General features: G+C 36.1%; 1 pseudogene; it reads right to left on the reverse strand.

Moving 5' to 3' along the window:
• Positions 1 to 6450: 6450 nt before the first annotated feature.
• Positions 6451 to 8693, reverse strand: LOC116661792 (annotated as a pseudogene).
• Positions 8694 to 11899: the final 3206 nt, after the last annotated feature.

Here is an 11899-nt window from a genome sequence, read left to right on the forward strand (position 1 = left end):
ATTGAAGTTCGGTTGCAGTCTAGAAACTACCTCAATTTGCCATTAAGACATAGATCAGTCTGCAAGAATAGCTGGGCAAATAGTGATATTTTAAGGTAGGCAATGAAGAAAATGGTAGCTAAGTCATGTGGTTGGTGGAGCCATGCATCTCAAGTGAATATGAACTTCCCTGGGAAGGAGCACCTTCCTTGTCTACTCTACCATAATGAGCTCCGGCACCTTCCTCCTACCTCTCCATTCCAACATCTCATAAATATAAGGGCAAGATACATTGACTGATTACAAACAGTGAACCTAATTTAGATCATGCTGCACATTGTGGCTTCGTACTAGTCAATGGTAGTAAAAACTAGTAAAAACTCTTGTGCTTTTCCATTTAGAAAACAGTCTTTTTATCTTGTTGTTAGGGATTTTCCTCTGTGGACTTCAGAGTCCTCATCTATTCAATATCAGACTTTGATTAAATAATTTTTAAATTCCCATTATTTATTGCATTTATTTATGTAGTTACAAATCCTAACCTCATTACTAGTCATGTATCTCTTAGTTAATATGTAAATTTTCCCCCTAAGTCCTCTCTCCTCAATAATTTAAAGAGAGATTTATAAAGTTCTATGTTTTTTTTTTTTGCTAGGATGAGCATAATTCCTGCTTCAGTTTGTCTGTTTCTGATTTGAATTATTCCATAAATATTTTTTGAGAACTGTTCTTTCAACAGTATTATTCTAAAAATGTTTAAAAGATTGTCAAGTGCTTACTGTAATATGGTTATTCAATGTGTGTTAAATTATTGAATGGATGGAAAGAATGCTATTTGTAAAGGAAAATGATTGGTGTAAAGACATGATTCCAATAAAATGTTATATTTTCTAGTGACCAATCTAAATAAGAAATACATAAAGAATAATTTTAACTGGCTAAGAAATTAAGCTCACATTCAAAGCTGCTTTTGTTGTCACTAGACTCCTACTGATGAAGACCCAGAAGTGAAACAAGAAAAGAAAATGCAAGAACAGAAGTCAGAATTTTCATCCCTACCTGATCCCAAGGAAAGATTCTCTCAGAGACACTAGTGGTCCAAGTGATGAATTGCTGAGAATAATTTATACCCACCTGGTAATTGGGAGCTTTTACCCCTAAAGCATTTTCAACACACTCTGAGGAAATAATTATAACATTGCTGTAAGAGAAAACTCCACAGGAAAATAGTGATTATGTGGAGTCATACTCATTGGAGTCTTGGGATTTGCACAGTAGGATTGCATCAGTTTGTAATCATTTTGAGCTGACTGCTTTGGGTGATCAGGAGTTTATTCTCATGGAATTTCTGCATCATGGATCACCAGTTAGTCTAATCAGATCAATAGAATAATTAATAAAGATATAAAATGATTACATAATTCATAGACATGGATGTTTCTATGATATCTTCCCTGTCTGAATCGTGCTTTGTAAATGCCTTCTACAAAACTACTTTTGCAGTGACTGTTTGCTAAAAAGACTTTCATATCTAGAATAAAGTGGTTAAATGATAAAACCCAGGCAAGTAAAATCATTTGGACATGATATCATGATGAACTTGTAGTAGAGTGAGTTTAAGGTATATGGGCCCAAGTGTTGGAAAGTAATATTTTATGGAAAATCTGGTGAGCATGTAATTTAGCAATATTTCATTTAGTTGAACTCACATGAAAATACACAGGCTAAAATTAAAAACAGTATGTCTATGTTTTCTTCCTATTTATGAAGTATTCAATTATCCTCTGATCCAAAGAGGTACAAAGATAATAATGATATAATCATATGCTTAAATAGTTATTAGTGTAATTGTGAAGGCAAAAGACATGTGAATCCTTCCATGATGTATTGAATCAAAGCTTTTACCATGATCTACCTCTAGATATTTTTTCTCACCCTCATCTGTCTGCTTAGCCTGTTATTGGTCTTGTGAGAACCTCTTTCAGACTCAGGCCATTCCCACAGCTCTTGTCACTACCTTGAATACTGTTTCTCCCGGACTTCCTCAACTTCTTGCCTACCTATCATTTAAATGACTTAAAGGTCAATTTCTCTACCCAAATGAAACCTGCTCACCACCACAATTATTCCAGCTTATCTTACCTTGTTGTTTCTTTATGACATTCCTTACAATCTTACTGTAAGTATAGTACTTTATTTTTTTCACTCAAGATTTGTTTTCTTTTCCAGACTATTAATTCCAAGAGGATAGCAGACTGTGATTTCATGTTCACTATATACACAGCATTCAGTACAGTAATGGGAAAATGCTAAGTTGCCCATAAATATTTACTAAGGAAATGTATTGAAAAAATAGAGCAAGATTTCACCCACCAGTCTGTTTTGTTTTTGTTCACATGATGTTTCAAACTGACAAATTTTGTGTGAATTACAGTATTATGAATTTTTTTTTTAAATCGAACTAATCTGACTCCCCATGGCTTGCATTCTGGTGTGGAAATACATGACTAAAGCTAAGCAGCAGCTTCTTCCATTAAAAGGTAAATGCACCATGGTTTGTCAAGAGCTGCTAAACTACTTATTATGATCTTCTAACCCTCATGCCAACTTCACAACTTTATTTGGTTTTTTGGCCACAATATTGAACATAGCGTGAGATTCACTAAACATTTTAGTTACAAAGTAGAATAGGAACACAATGGAGAAAATGATTACTTCTACTCACAAAAGTCTAGCAATGTAACTCATAGGTGATGACTTCATATCCACAGTGCTTTGATCAAGTGAGGAAGACAGAACAAGGCTTCTTTCATTATTATGGTAGAAAGTCATGATTTTCAACTGTCATAATAATATCTGTTCTGTGTGAGTTTATGTCAGTTTGGTGGAAGAATTGTCTTTGGCCCTTGAAATCACACTGTCATTAGCCTGGTACTTTAGACAGTCTGATACTTAATGAAACAACCCATAGTATAATAACAGGTGGATGGGTAAATGATTATGGTGTATCTTAAAAATGTAATCCTATTCAAAAGATATAAACACTCCAATGTCCATAGCAGCACTATTTACAATAGCCAAGATGTAGAAGCAACTAGACTGTCCATTGATAGATGACTAGATAAGGAAGATGTGGTATATGTATACAATGGAATACTACTCAGATATAAAAAGGATAAAATAATGCAGTTTGCAGCAACATGGTTTGACTTGCAGATATATCATTCTAAATGAAGCCAGAAAAGGAAATAAAAATACCATGTTATATCACTTATATGTGGAATCTAAAAAAAATATGAGACAAATCACTTGTTAACAGAACATAACAGACTTACACACATAGACAACAAACTTGTGGTTACCAAGGGCTAAAGAGGGGTGGATGGATAAATTGGGAGTTTGGGATTTGCAGACACAACTACTATATATAAAATAGATAAACAACAAGGTCCTACTGTAGAGCACAGGGAACTATAATCAATACCTTGTAATAGCCTATCATGAAAAAGAGTATGAAGAGGAATATATATATATAATGTGTGTGTTTGTATATATATACATACACACAGACACACACACACGCACATATATATATAAAATTGAATCACTATGCTGTTACACCAGAAATTAACACAATGTACTTCAATTTTTTTTAAAAAAAATGGAATTTTATTCAATAACAGAAAATATGTCAAATTACTGGTCCAACCAACAACTGGATAATTCTCAAAAACATTTTGTTAAGTATAAGAACCTACATAAAAATGGCTATGCATATTTTGATTTCATTTATATGAATTATAGTTAGTAAAGCAGATCTGTGGTTAACAAGGGATGGATATGCAAGGAAAAAAACTGTCCACAAAGAAATGAAAAGGAAATTTGGGGAGTGATGAAAAGTTTTATATCTCAGTTGTGGTGGTAGTCATATGGGCACACACATTTGTCAAAACACATTGAACTGTGCTTATAGTGAATACACTTTATTGCATGAAAATTACAGATTAATAAAATAAAGCTTCAAAAATCCTATAATGTTTTGTATTATTACCGACCAAATGAAGTTAAATCAGTTGCATAAAGGACACATATCAAATTTTAGAAAAAAATATTCAAATTCATTTGTGCCATATTATAATTATACACCTTCTCCACAGGGAGTAGGTTTTTTTTTTTTGAAGAAATGGATATATTAATTAATAGATTGAAAAATAAAAACCATATGATCATCTCAACAGATGCAGGAAAAGCACTTGACAAAATTCAACATTCTTTCAAGATAGAACTCTCCACAAATTGAGTATAGAAAGAATATATCTCAATAAAGACCATTCATGGCAAGTCCACAGTTAACATCATTCTCAATTCAAATGTTGAAAACTTTTCCTCTAAGATCAGAAGTAAGACAAAGGTACCCACAATCACCACTCTAGTTCAGCATAGTACTAGAAGTCTGAACTAGAGCAATTAGGAAAGAAAAAAGAGCATCCAATATCAGAAAGGAAAATATAAAATTGTCTCTGTTTGCAGATATGACCTTATATATAGAAAACCCTAAAGAGTCCACCCCAAAACTATCAGGACTAATAAAAAAATTTATTTTTTTATTGCAGGATACAAAAGCAACATGTAAAAATCAGTTACATTTCTATATACTTACTAACAATGAACTATTTAAGAAAGAAAGAAAGGAAACAACCTTACAATAGCAGCAAAAACAATAAAACACTTAGAAATAAATTTAATATGTCAAAAGGTTGTATACTGAAAACAACAAGCCATTGAAGAAAATAATTGAAGATGACATAAACAGAAAGATACCTCATGTTCATGGACTGGAATAGTTAAAACTGTTAAAATGTTCATACTACTCAAAGCCATCTATGGATTTAATTCAATCCCTATAAAACTCCAACAGCATTTTTTTCAGAAACAGAATAAACAACCCTAAGATTCATATGGAACTACAAGAGACCCTGAATAGTCAAAGGGATATGCAGAAAGAACAAAGCCAAAGGCATCACACTTCCTGGTTCCCTGATTTCAAATTCTTTCACAAAGCTGTAGTAATGAGAACAGTATGGGACAGACATTTAAAAATGTACACATTTACCAATGAGCTGGAAGCCCGAAATAAACCCCTACATATGTGGTCAATTAATTTATGAAAAGGGAGCCAAAAATATTCAATGAGGAAAGGTTAGTGTCTTCGATGAATGGTGTTGGGAACACTGGACAACCACATGCAAGAGAATTAAACTGAACTCCTATCATACATCATTCCCCAAAATTAATCTGAAATGGATTAAGGACTTAAACATAAGATGTGCAATGATAAAATACCTAGAAGGAAACATAGTGGAAATACTCTTTGAATTTTTGGTCTTTGTGATGGTGTTTTGTGTATGACAACAAAAGACAGGCAACAACAACATAATTAGACACATGAGACTACATTCAACTTAAAGGTTTTGCACAAGAAGAGAAAAAATCAGCAAAATGAAAAGGGAACCTATGGTTTGGGGAGAAAATATTTGCAAATATTTTTTTAACCAAAGTATTTGTAAACCATGTATAATTAAGGAGCAATCACATATATTCACAAAACTAAAACTGAAACCCATGAAACTGAATTTAAAAAGTAAATAATTTAATTTTTAAAAAATAAGCAAAGGACCTGAATAAATATTTTTCCAAAAGAAGACATACAAATGGCCAACAAGTAGATGAAAAGGTGCTCAAAATCACCAGCCAAGAGATGAATGGAAATAAAATCACAGTTACATATATGTTTACATTGTCAGAATGGCTGGTATCAAACAGACAAGTGATAACTAGTACTGGAAAGAATGTGGAGAAAAGGGAACTCATTACTGATGGAAATGCAGATTGGTATAGTCACTATGAAAAACAATACAGAGGTGTCTTTAAAATTCAAAAATAGAACTACCGTATGCTTCAATAAATGCATTTCTGGACTAGAAGTATATCCAGAGGAAATAAAATCATGACCTATAAGATGATTTTGCTCCATGTTCATTGCAACATTATTCATCACAGCCAAGACATGGACACAACCTAAGGGCCAATCAATAAATTAATATACAAAGATGATATCATACACACACACACACACACACACACATACAACATCAGGAACATTATTCAGCCTAAAAATAAAAGTAAATTGCTATCTGCTACCACATGAAAGATCCTTGAGGTCATTATGTTAAGTGAAATAAGTCAGACAAATGGAAAGGAGAAACACTGTATGATCTCACATTTATGCTGGTCCACGGACAAAACATTGAGGGGAAAGAGCCTAGACTAATAAGTGCAGCTCATTTTCTCTCAGACCCGAGGACATCTGAGACATATCCATAAAGAATATGAAAACTCATCATAAAATGCAAAGGTATTTGAGCCAAGAATTTAGAGTTTATGGTTTATTGGAAACTGAAGGTGATTGCCGCCTTAGTGACCATATTTTATCTGAGGACTCTCTTCAATGCTCGTTTTATGTCTTTGTTCTGCAGACTGTAGATCAGTGGGTTGAGAACTGGGCTTACAAAGGTGTAGAAGACAGCTATTATTTTGGATTCCTCAACAGCCTTCTCTGATGGTGGTCTTACATACATGCAGAAGAGAGTCCCTTAAAATGGGTTACAGCCAGCATGTGGGAACCAAAGGTGGAGAATGCCTTGTGCCTTCCCTCTGCTGACTTGATCTTGAGAATGGCAGCAATGATGAAGGCATAAGACACCAGGATGATGGTGAAGGAATTGGAGAGGTTGAAGCTAGCTGATATGAGCATGGCAAGCTCTTTGACATAAGTGTCAGAACAAGAAAGCTTGATGAGTGGCGGGTCAGCACAGTAGAAGTGGTTGACGTTATTGGTCTACAGAAGTTCAAGTGGAAGGTCTGGATGGCCTGGAACAGCCCATCTGAGAAACCACAGGCATAAGGGAATGTGGCCAAGCAAAGGCAGACACGCATGGACATCTTCATACTGTAGTGCAGAGGGCTGCATATATATAGCCACTTAGCAGTCATAGGCCATTGCTTCCTAGCAAGTAAAAGTCAGTGAGGAGTAGTGCTATGAAAATGTAACACTGTGCAAAGCAGCCAGCAAAGGTGGTGGTCTTCCTCACTGACAACAAGTTAGTCAGCATCTGGGGGGTTGCATTCGAGGTGGAGCACAAGTCCACGAAGGCCAGGTTAGTGAGGAAGAAGTACATGGGCGTGTGCAGGCGAGGGTCCAGTCTGATTACCAGCACCATGCCCAGGTTGCCTAGGAGGGTGACAAGGTAAACGACCAGAAACAGCACAAAGAGCAGAGGCTGGAGCTCTGGGAGACCCGTGAGCCCCAGGAGAATGAATTCTGTTATCACACTGTCATTGGTGATGGGCATTCTCTGAGTCTGTGCCTGCACCTGGAACAAACGCAATGGAAGCAGACGTGAAGGTGCAAATCGCATTACTGACTATTGAAATAATTTTCCTCTCCGCCTCCAGATACTATCCCAAATAAATACTGCCGTAACCTGATGTCGTACTTCTGCTGAGTCATTATTTCCATTTTCTCTATACTGCACTACTATTATATTTACCCTAGGTTCACCTGTATGCAATGGCTGTACCTACTGATAAGTATACTTATGCCTAAGCCATTGTCTAAGCTGTCTATATACCTGAAATACTACTTGTATTTCTCTCTCTTACCTGCAGGCTGTACCTATAGATAACCATAATTATACCTACAGCTCTACCTATCTATACATCAAAGCTGCATATCCCCTACCTCCCTGCACTGTTTTTCTCCCTATAAGGCTCAAGTTTAAAAGCCAGTCCTTTCTGAGAATGTCTCAGCCCATCCCTGTCATACATGAGTATAAATTAATCCCTCTCTACTATTTGCTTCATGCACACCCTACATACTCTATTTTGAGCACATTATATCCCCATAATGTATCCCCTTTCTACTCATATATTAGTTCTTCAGTGTCTGGGACAAAGTCTAGTTCATTATTGTACTGTGACTTCTAGGCATATATTTATATACTGAATTGTAAAAAGGAAAAGAAAAAAAAACAGTATGAGCATGAAAGAATGAATTATTTGCAAACTTGCACTCATCTCTGTATCCCTACAGAGCTTTTTGTGACGTCAGATCCTTAGAAAAGCTAAGGATTTTTTTAACTTTAGTGTACAAAGCTTTATTTGAGAAGCTTTTTAATCAAGCAAATTGACAGAAAGTTGGTTTCAGAAAGTGTCACGTGGGATACTGGAATCTTCACATTTAACAATTATCCAGGAGACTCTAATGAAGATGCTCCTAGAATCACACTTTAAAAAGGCACAGTCATATATGTCAAATAAATGAATAAAGAATTATCAAATCAAATGAATTCTCAGGCAGTATTTTGAGAACAGTCTACAGTAAAGACATAATATGTTGATAAAGAAAAGAAGTAACTTTGGTGCGGTTAGTATTTAAGTTGTTGAATCACAACTGTATTTATCCAGCGGTATTACAATCCTGATGGATTTTTATCTCGCCTTCACCACTTAACTATCCTGAGTCCTCTCCTCCTTTCTCCCCAGATGCTTTTGTTTTTGTCTGTTCACTTTTGGTTAATTTTTCAAAACCTACACAATTCTTGTTTCATTTCTATGTTACTTTATTATAAGTTTTAGAAAGGTAGTGACAAGTTATTTTGCACCTATATCTCCTTCACCAAGAACATTATGTACTTAGTTAATATTTGCTGAATATGCTAATAATAGTTACTGATAACATACAGTGATCCTTAACCAAGATTCATGTCATTTTTCTCATTTGCAAATGGACATAATATCTGTCCTGTCTCCTTCTCACGTCTTTGTGGATGTCAGACTAGATATTCATAAGACAAGTATTTCTTGGTACTCAGCATATTGTGTGATTAGGCACTTCAGTTACAAAATGAACAAAACCTTCAAAAACCCCTGCCTTTGTGGCACCCAGATTCTAGTGAACAGACTGTGCTGTAAGTAAGTCCATAGTGGTTCAAATGGAATTTGGAAGACAGGAAGTTCACATTTTAATAATAATACCAACAAAATTCATGAAAAGTTGACTCTTTCAGCAACAAATTGAAGGAGAAGGAAAGCAAGCAACAAGGCTCTTTTAAGAAGGGTGTTCTAGGAGGAATAAAGAACAGAACTACTACTGAGCTGTCACCCCCACTCCTGGGCATATGTCCAGAAAAATACCAAAAGCAATAACTTTGAAAAGATACATGCACCCCAATGCTCATAGCAGCACTGTTTACAGTTGACAAGGTATGGAAACAATCTAAGTGTCCATCTGCAGGTGAATGAATAAAGAAGATACAATGTATATACAAGTGGAATATTACTCAGCCATAAAAAAGAATGAAAATTTCCCATTTGTGGCAACATGGATGGACTTGGAGAGCATTATGCTAAGTGAAATAAGTCAAAAAGAGAAAGACAAATACTGTATGATATCACCTCTATGTGGAATCTAAAAAATACAACAAACTAGTGAATAAAACAAAAAAGCAGACACAGATATAGAGAACAAACTAGTGGTTACCAGTGGGAGAGAGGGAAAGGGGGAGAGGCAAGTTGGGGTAGAGGAAAAGGGTTGTTATGGGATTATACAAAATTATGTGTGAAACTTTTGAAAACTGTAAAGCACTACAGAATTTAAAGAATCTTTCATTCAATAAAAATTACAGTAAAATACATATAACATGAAATTTATATAAAAAAGAAAATATGAAGACACCATACGTGACCTTTCTTTGAAACTTGTACACATGGGTACAGAGTTCACGCAGAGCAGCACAGAAGGTCATAAGTGAGGTGTTTCCTAAAACACAGATGTTTCACTTCATTGAGAATCTGATCCATCTCTACCTATCAGTTTCCTGCCAAAATGTCACAACCTCCACTGGAGAACAGGAGTTGGTGGTTAGTTGCAGCTTCTCTGCAAGAAGTGTTAGCAAGAAATACTCTGAGAAAAAAGGGTATCTATTTGTATGACAGCAGCAAGGTGGCTCAGGAGAGTCCTCATACTCTTCAGCACCCAGAGAGAGAGGTGGCGGTTACCAGGACAGAACATAATGGAAAGACAAAGATCAGGATGCTGGAATTCCAAAGTTATAAAGACACAGCAGGAAACTGGACTTGAGGGTTTCACTTGCAGAAGGTCTCATTTATTATATGTCACTTAATGATTGCCTGTCGGATCTGAAATATCTTTAACTCACAAGCTCAGAATCTTATGTGGGATCCAGACGTAACCAACTGAAGTAGAGCAGTAGTGCTGATAAGTGGAAAGAGGTTTAAAAAATAGGATTATAAAGAGTACGTGTTTACAGAGAAGGAAAATCACAGCTGATCCGGCTGCCTGAGTCAGGCCAGAGGAAAGATTTGAATATCTTCTGCAGGTGGCTATTAGATTCCTGTGCTCTGAGGATAAGAAGTCTTATATTTAGGATCAGGCTCTGTCTTATGCATGAAGACATGTCCTTATAATTGTGTGGGGTGAACAGAGTGTTTGCCTTTCTTGGTTCTTTTGCTCTAGCAATGGGTCTGTAAAATGTTGTCCAGAAAGATCAATAGAATTTCAATAAGTTTTTTGTCCAGGAAATTAGTTGCAGTTCAAACTCTGATACTGAAAACAGAAAGGGATTGCTTGTATATATTTTGAGCAAACTAGGTACAAACTATGTGGGCATCAGTTTGAGACTTTAATACAATCTCCTATTGACTGAAAATAAAGTAGAAATGCAAAGACTTACTTTCTGGTTCTGATAGGCATCTATTTTCTCAAACTGTGATTGAGGGAGTTCACTAATGCCTCTGTAAGCCCACAAAGGCAACCATATTTCTAGCAGGATATGGGAGGCAGGGGACCTGCCCTTAAAGCAGATCTCAGAAGGACTGAAGAGCTGCAGGAATGAGTGTGGCATTGGGAGTCACTTTTTTCAGAATTAATTGGAACACTTGGGGATCAGAAAGCAAATTGCAAGCCTCAGTCATATTCTCCATAATTTCAAATTACTGTTTTACCCTAAGACTTTTATGGGAACCACACTAAGAATTTCAACTTGAAATTCTGATGATCGTCTGAGTTTTTATGTTCTTCTTTTATACTGAAACTGTCTCCTCTCCAAAATCCAGAGCTCTTATCAGAGTTCTCCTTGATGGGCATCGCTGTCTGGAACAGGATCAGGCATAAGCAGAAATAGACAAGGTAATTGGCAAACACCTTTTATGCAGGTAATTTAGTTGATTTCTCAAAAAAAAAACAAAAACTAACAGATAGGGACTTATTCTGAAGTCTTAGCTAAAGAAGTAGAAGCGCCACTCCAGGAACAGTGATGTCTGACTCACCCTGCCACGTGGCTGTCTGAGTGGCAGGGTGAGATTTGAATGCCTGTCTTCACATACCAAGTTGACTTCTTTTTCTATTGTAGGTAGCTGCCATCCCTCAACCTGAAGTCACAGTTTGTCTTCCTTTTCTTCACATTTTTTGAAATATTCCCTTAGCTTTCCCTTCATCAGTGCTTTCCTTATTCTCATCAGATTTAACTTGGTCCTGGCATGAATTGAAGGGATCACATTGAAGTCTTCTCAAAAGATCCTTTCTCTGCCTCCCCAGAACTAGGTTTGACCTTCATCCCCCATGCTGTGGTACCACTCTGCCCCATCCTTGGGTAACACCCTGTGTTTTATTTACCTGCTGATAATTCTGTAGCCAGCATTAGATTGCAAACCCTTATGAACAAAGACTGTAACCTCGACTGCAAGTACAGGCTGCAGAGATAACAGCTGTTCAACTGAATATTGCTGAATGGTTTAGGGAGTGTGCATGTTTAATTCAGTGAATGTACAGTAAATCTTG

This window comes from Camelus ferus, chromosome 36, assembly GCF_009834535.1.
Source record: "Camelus ferus isolate YT-003-E chromosome 36, BCGSAC_Cfer_1.0, whole genome shotgun sequence".
Lineage (NCBI taxonomy): Eukaryota > Metazoa > Chordata > Mammalia > Artiodactyla > Camelidae > Camelus > Camelus ferus.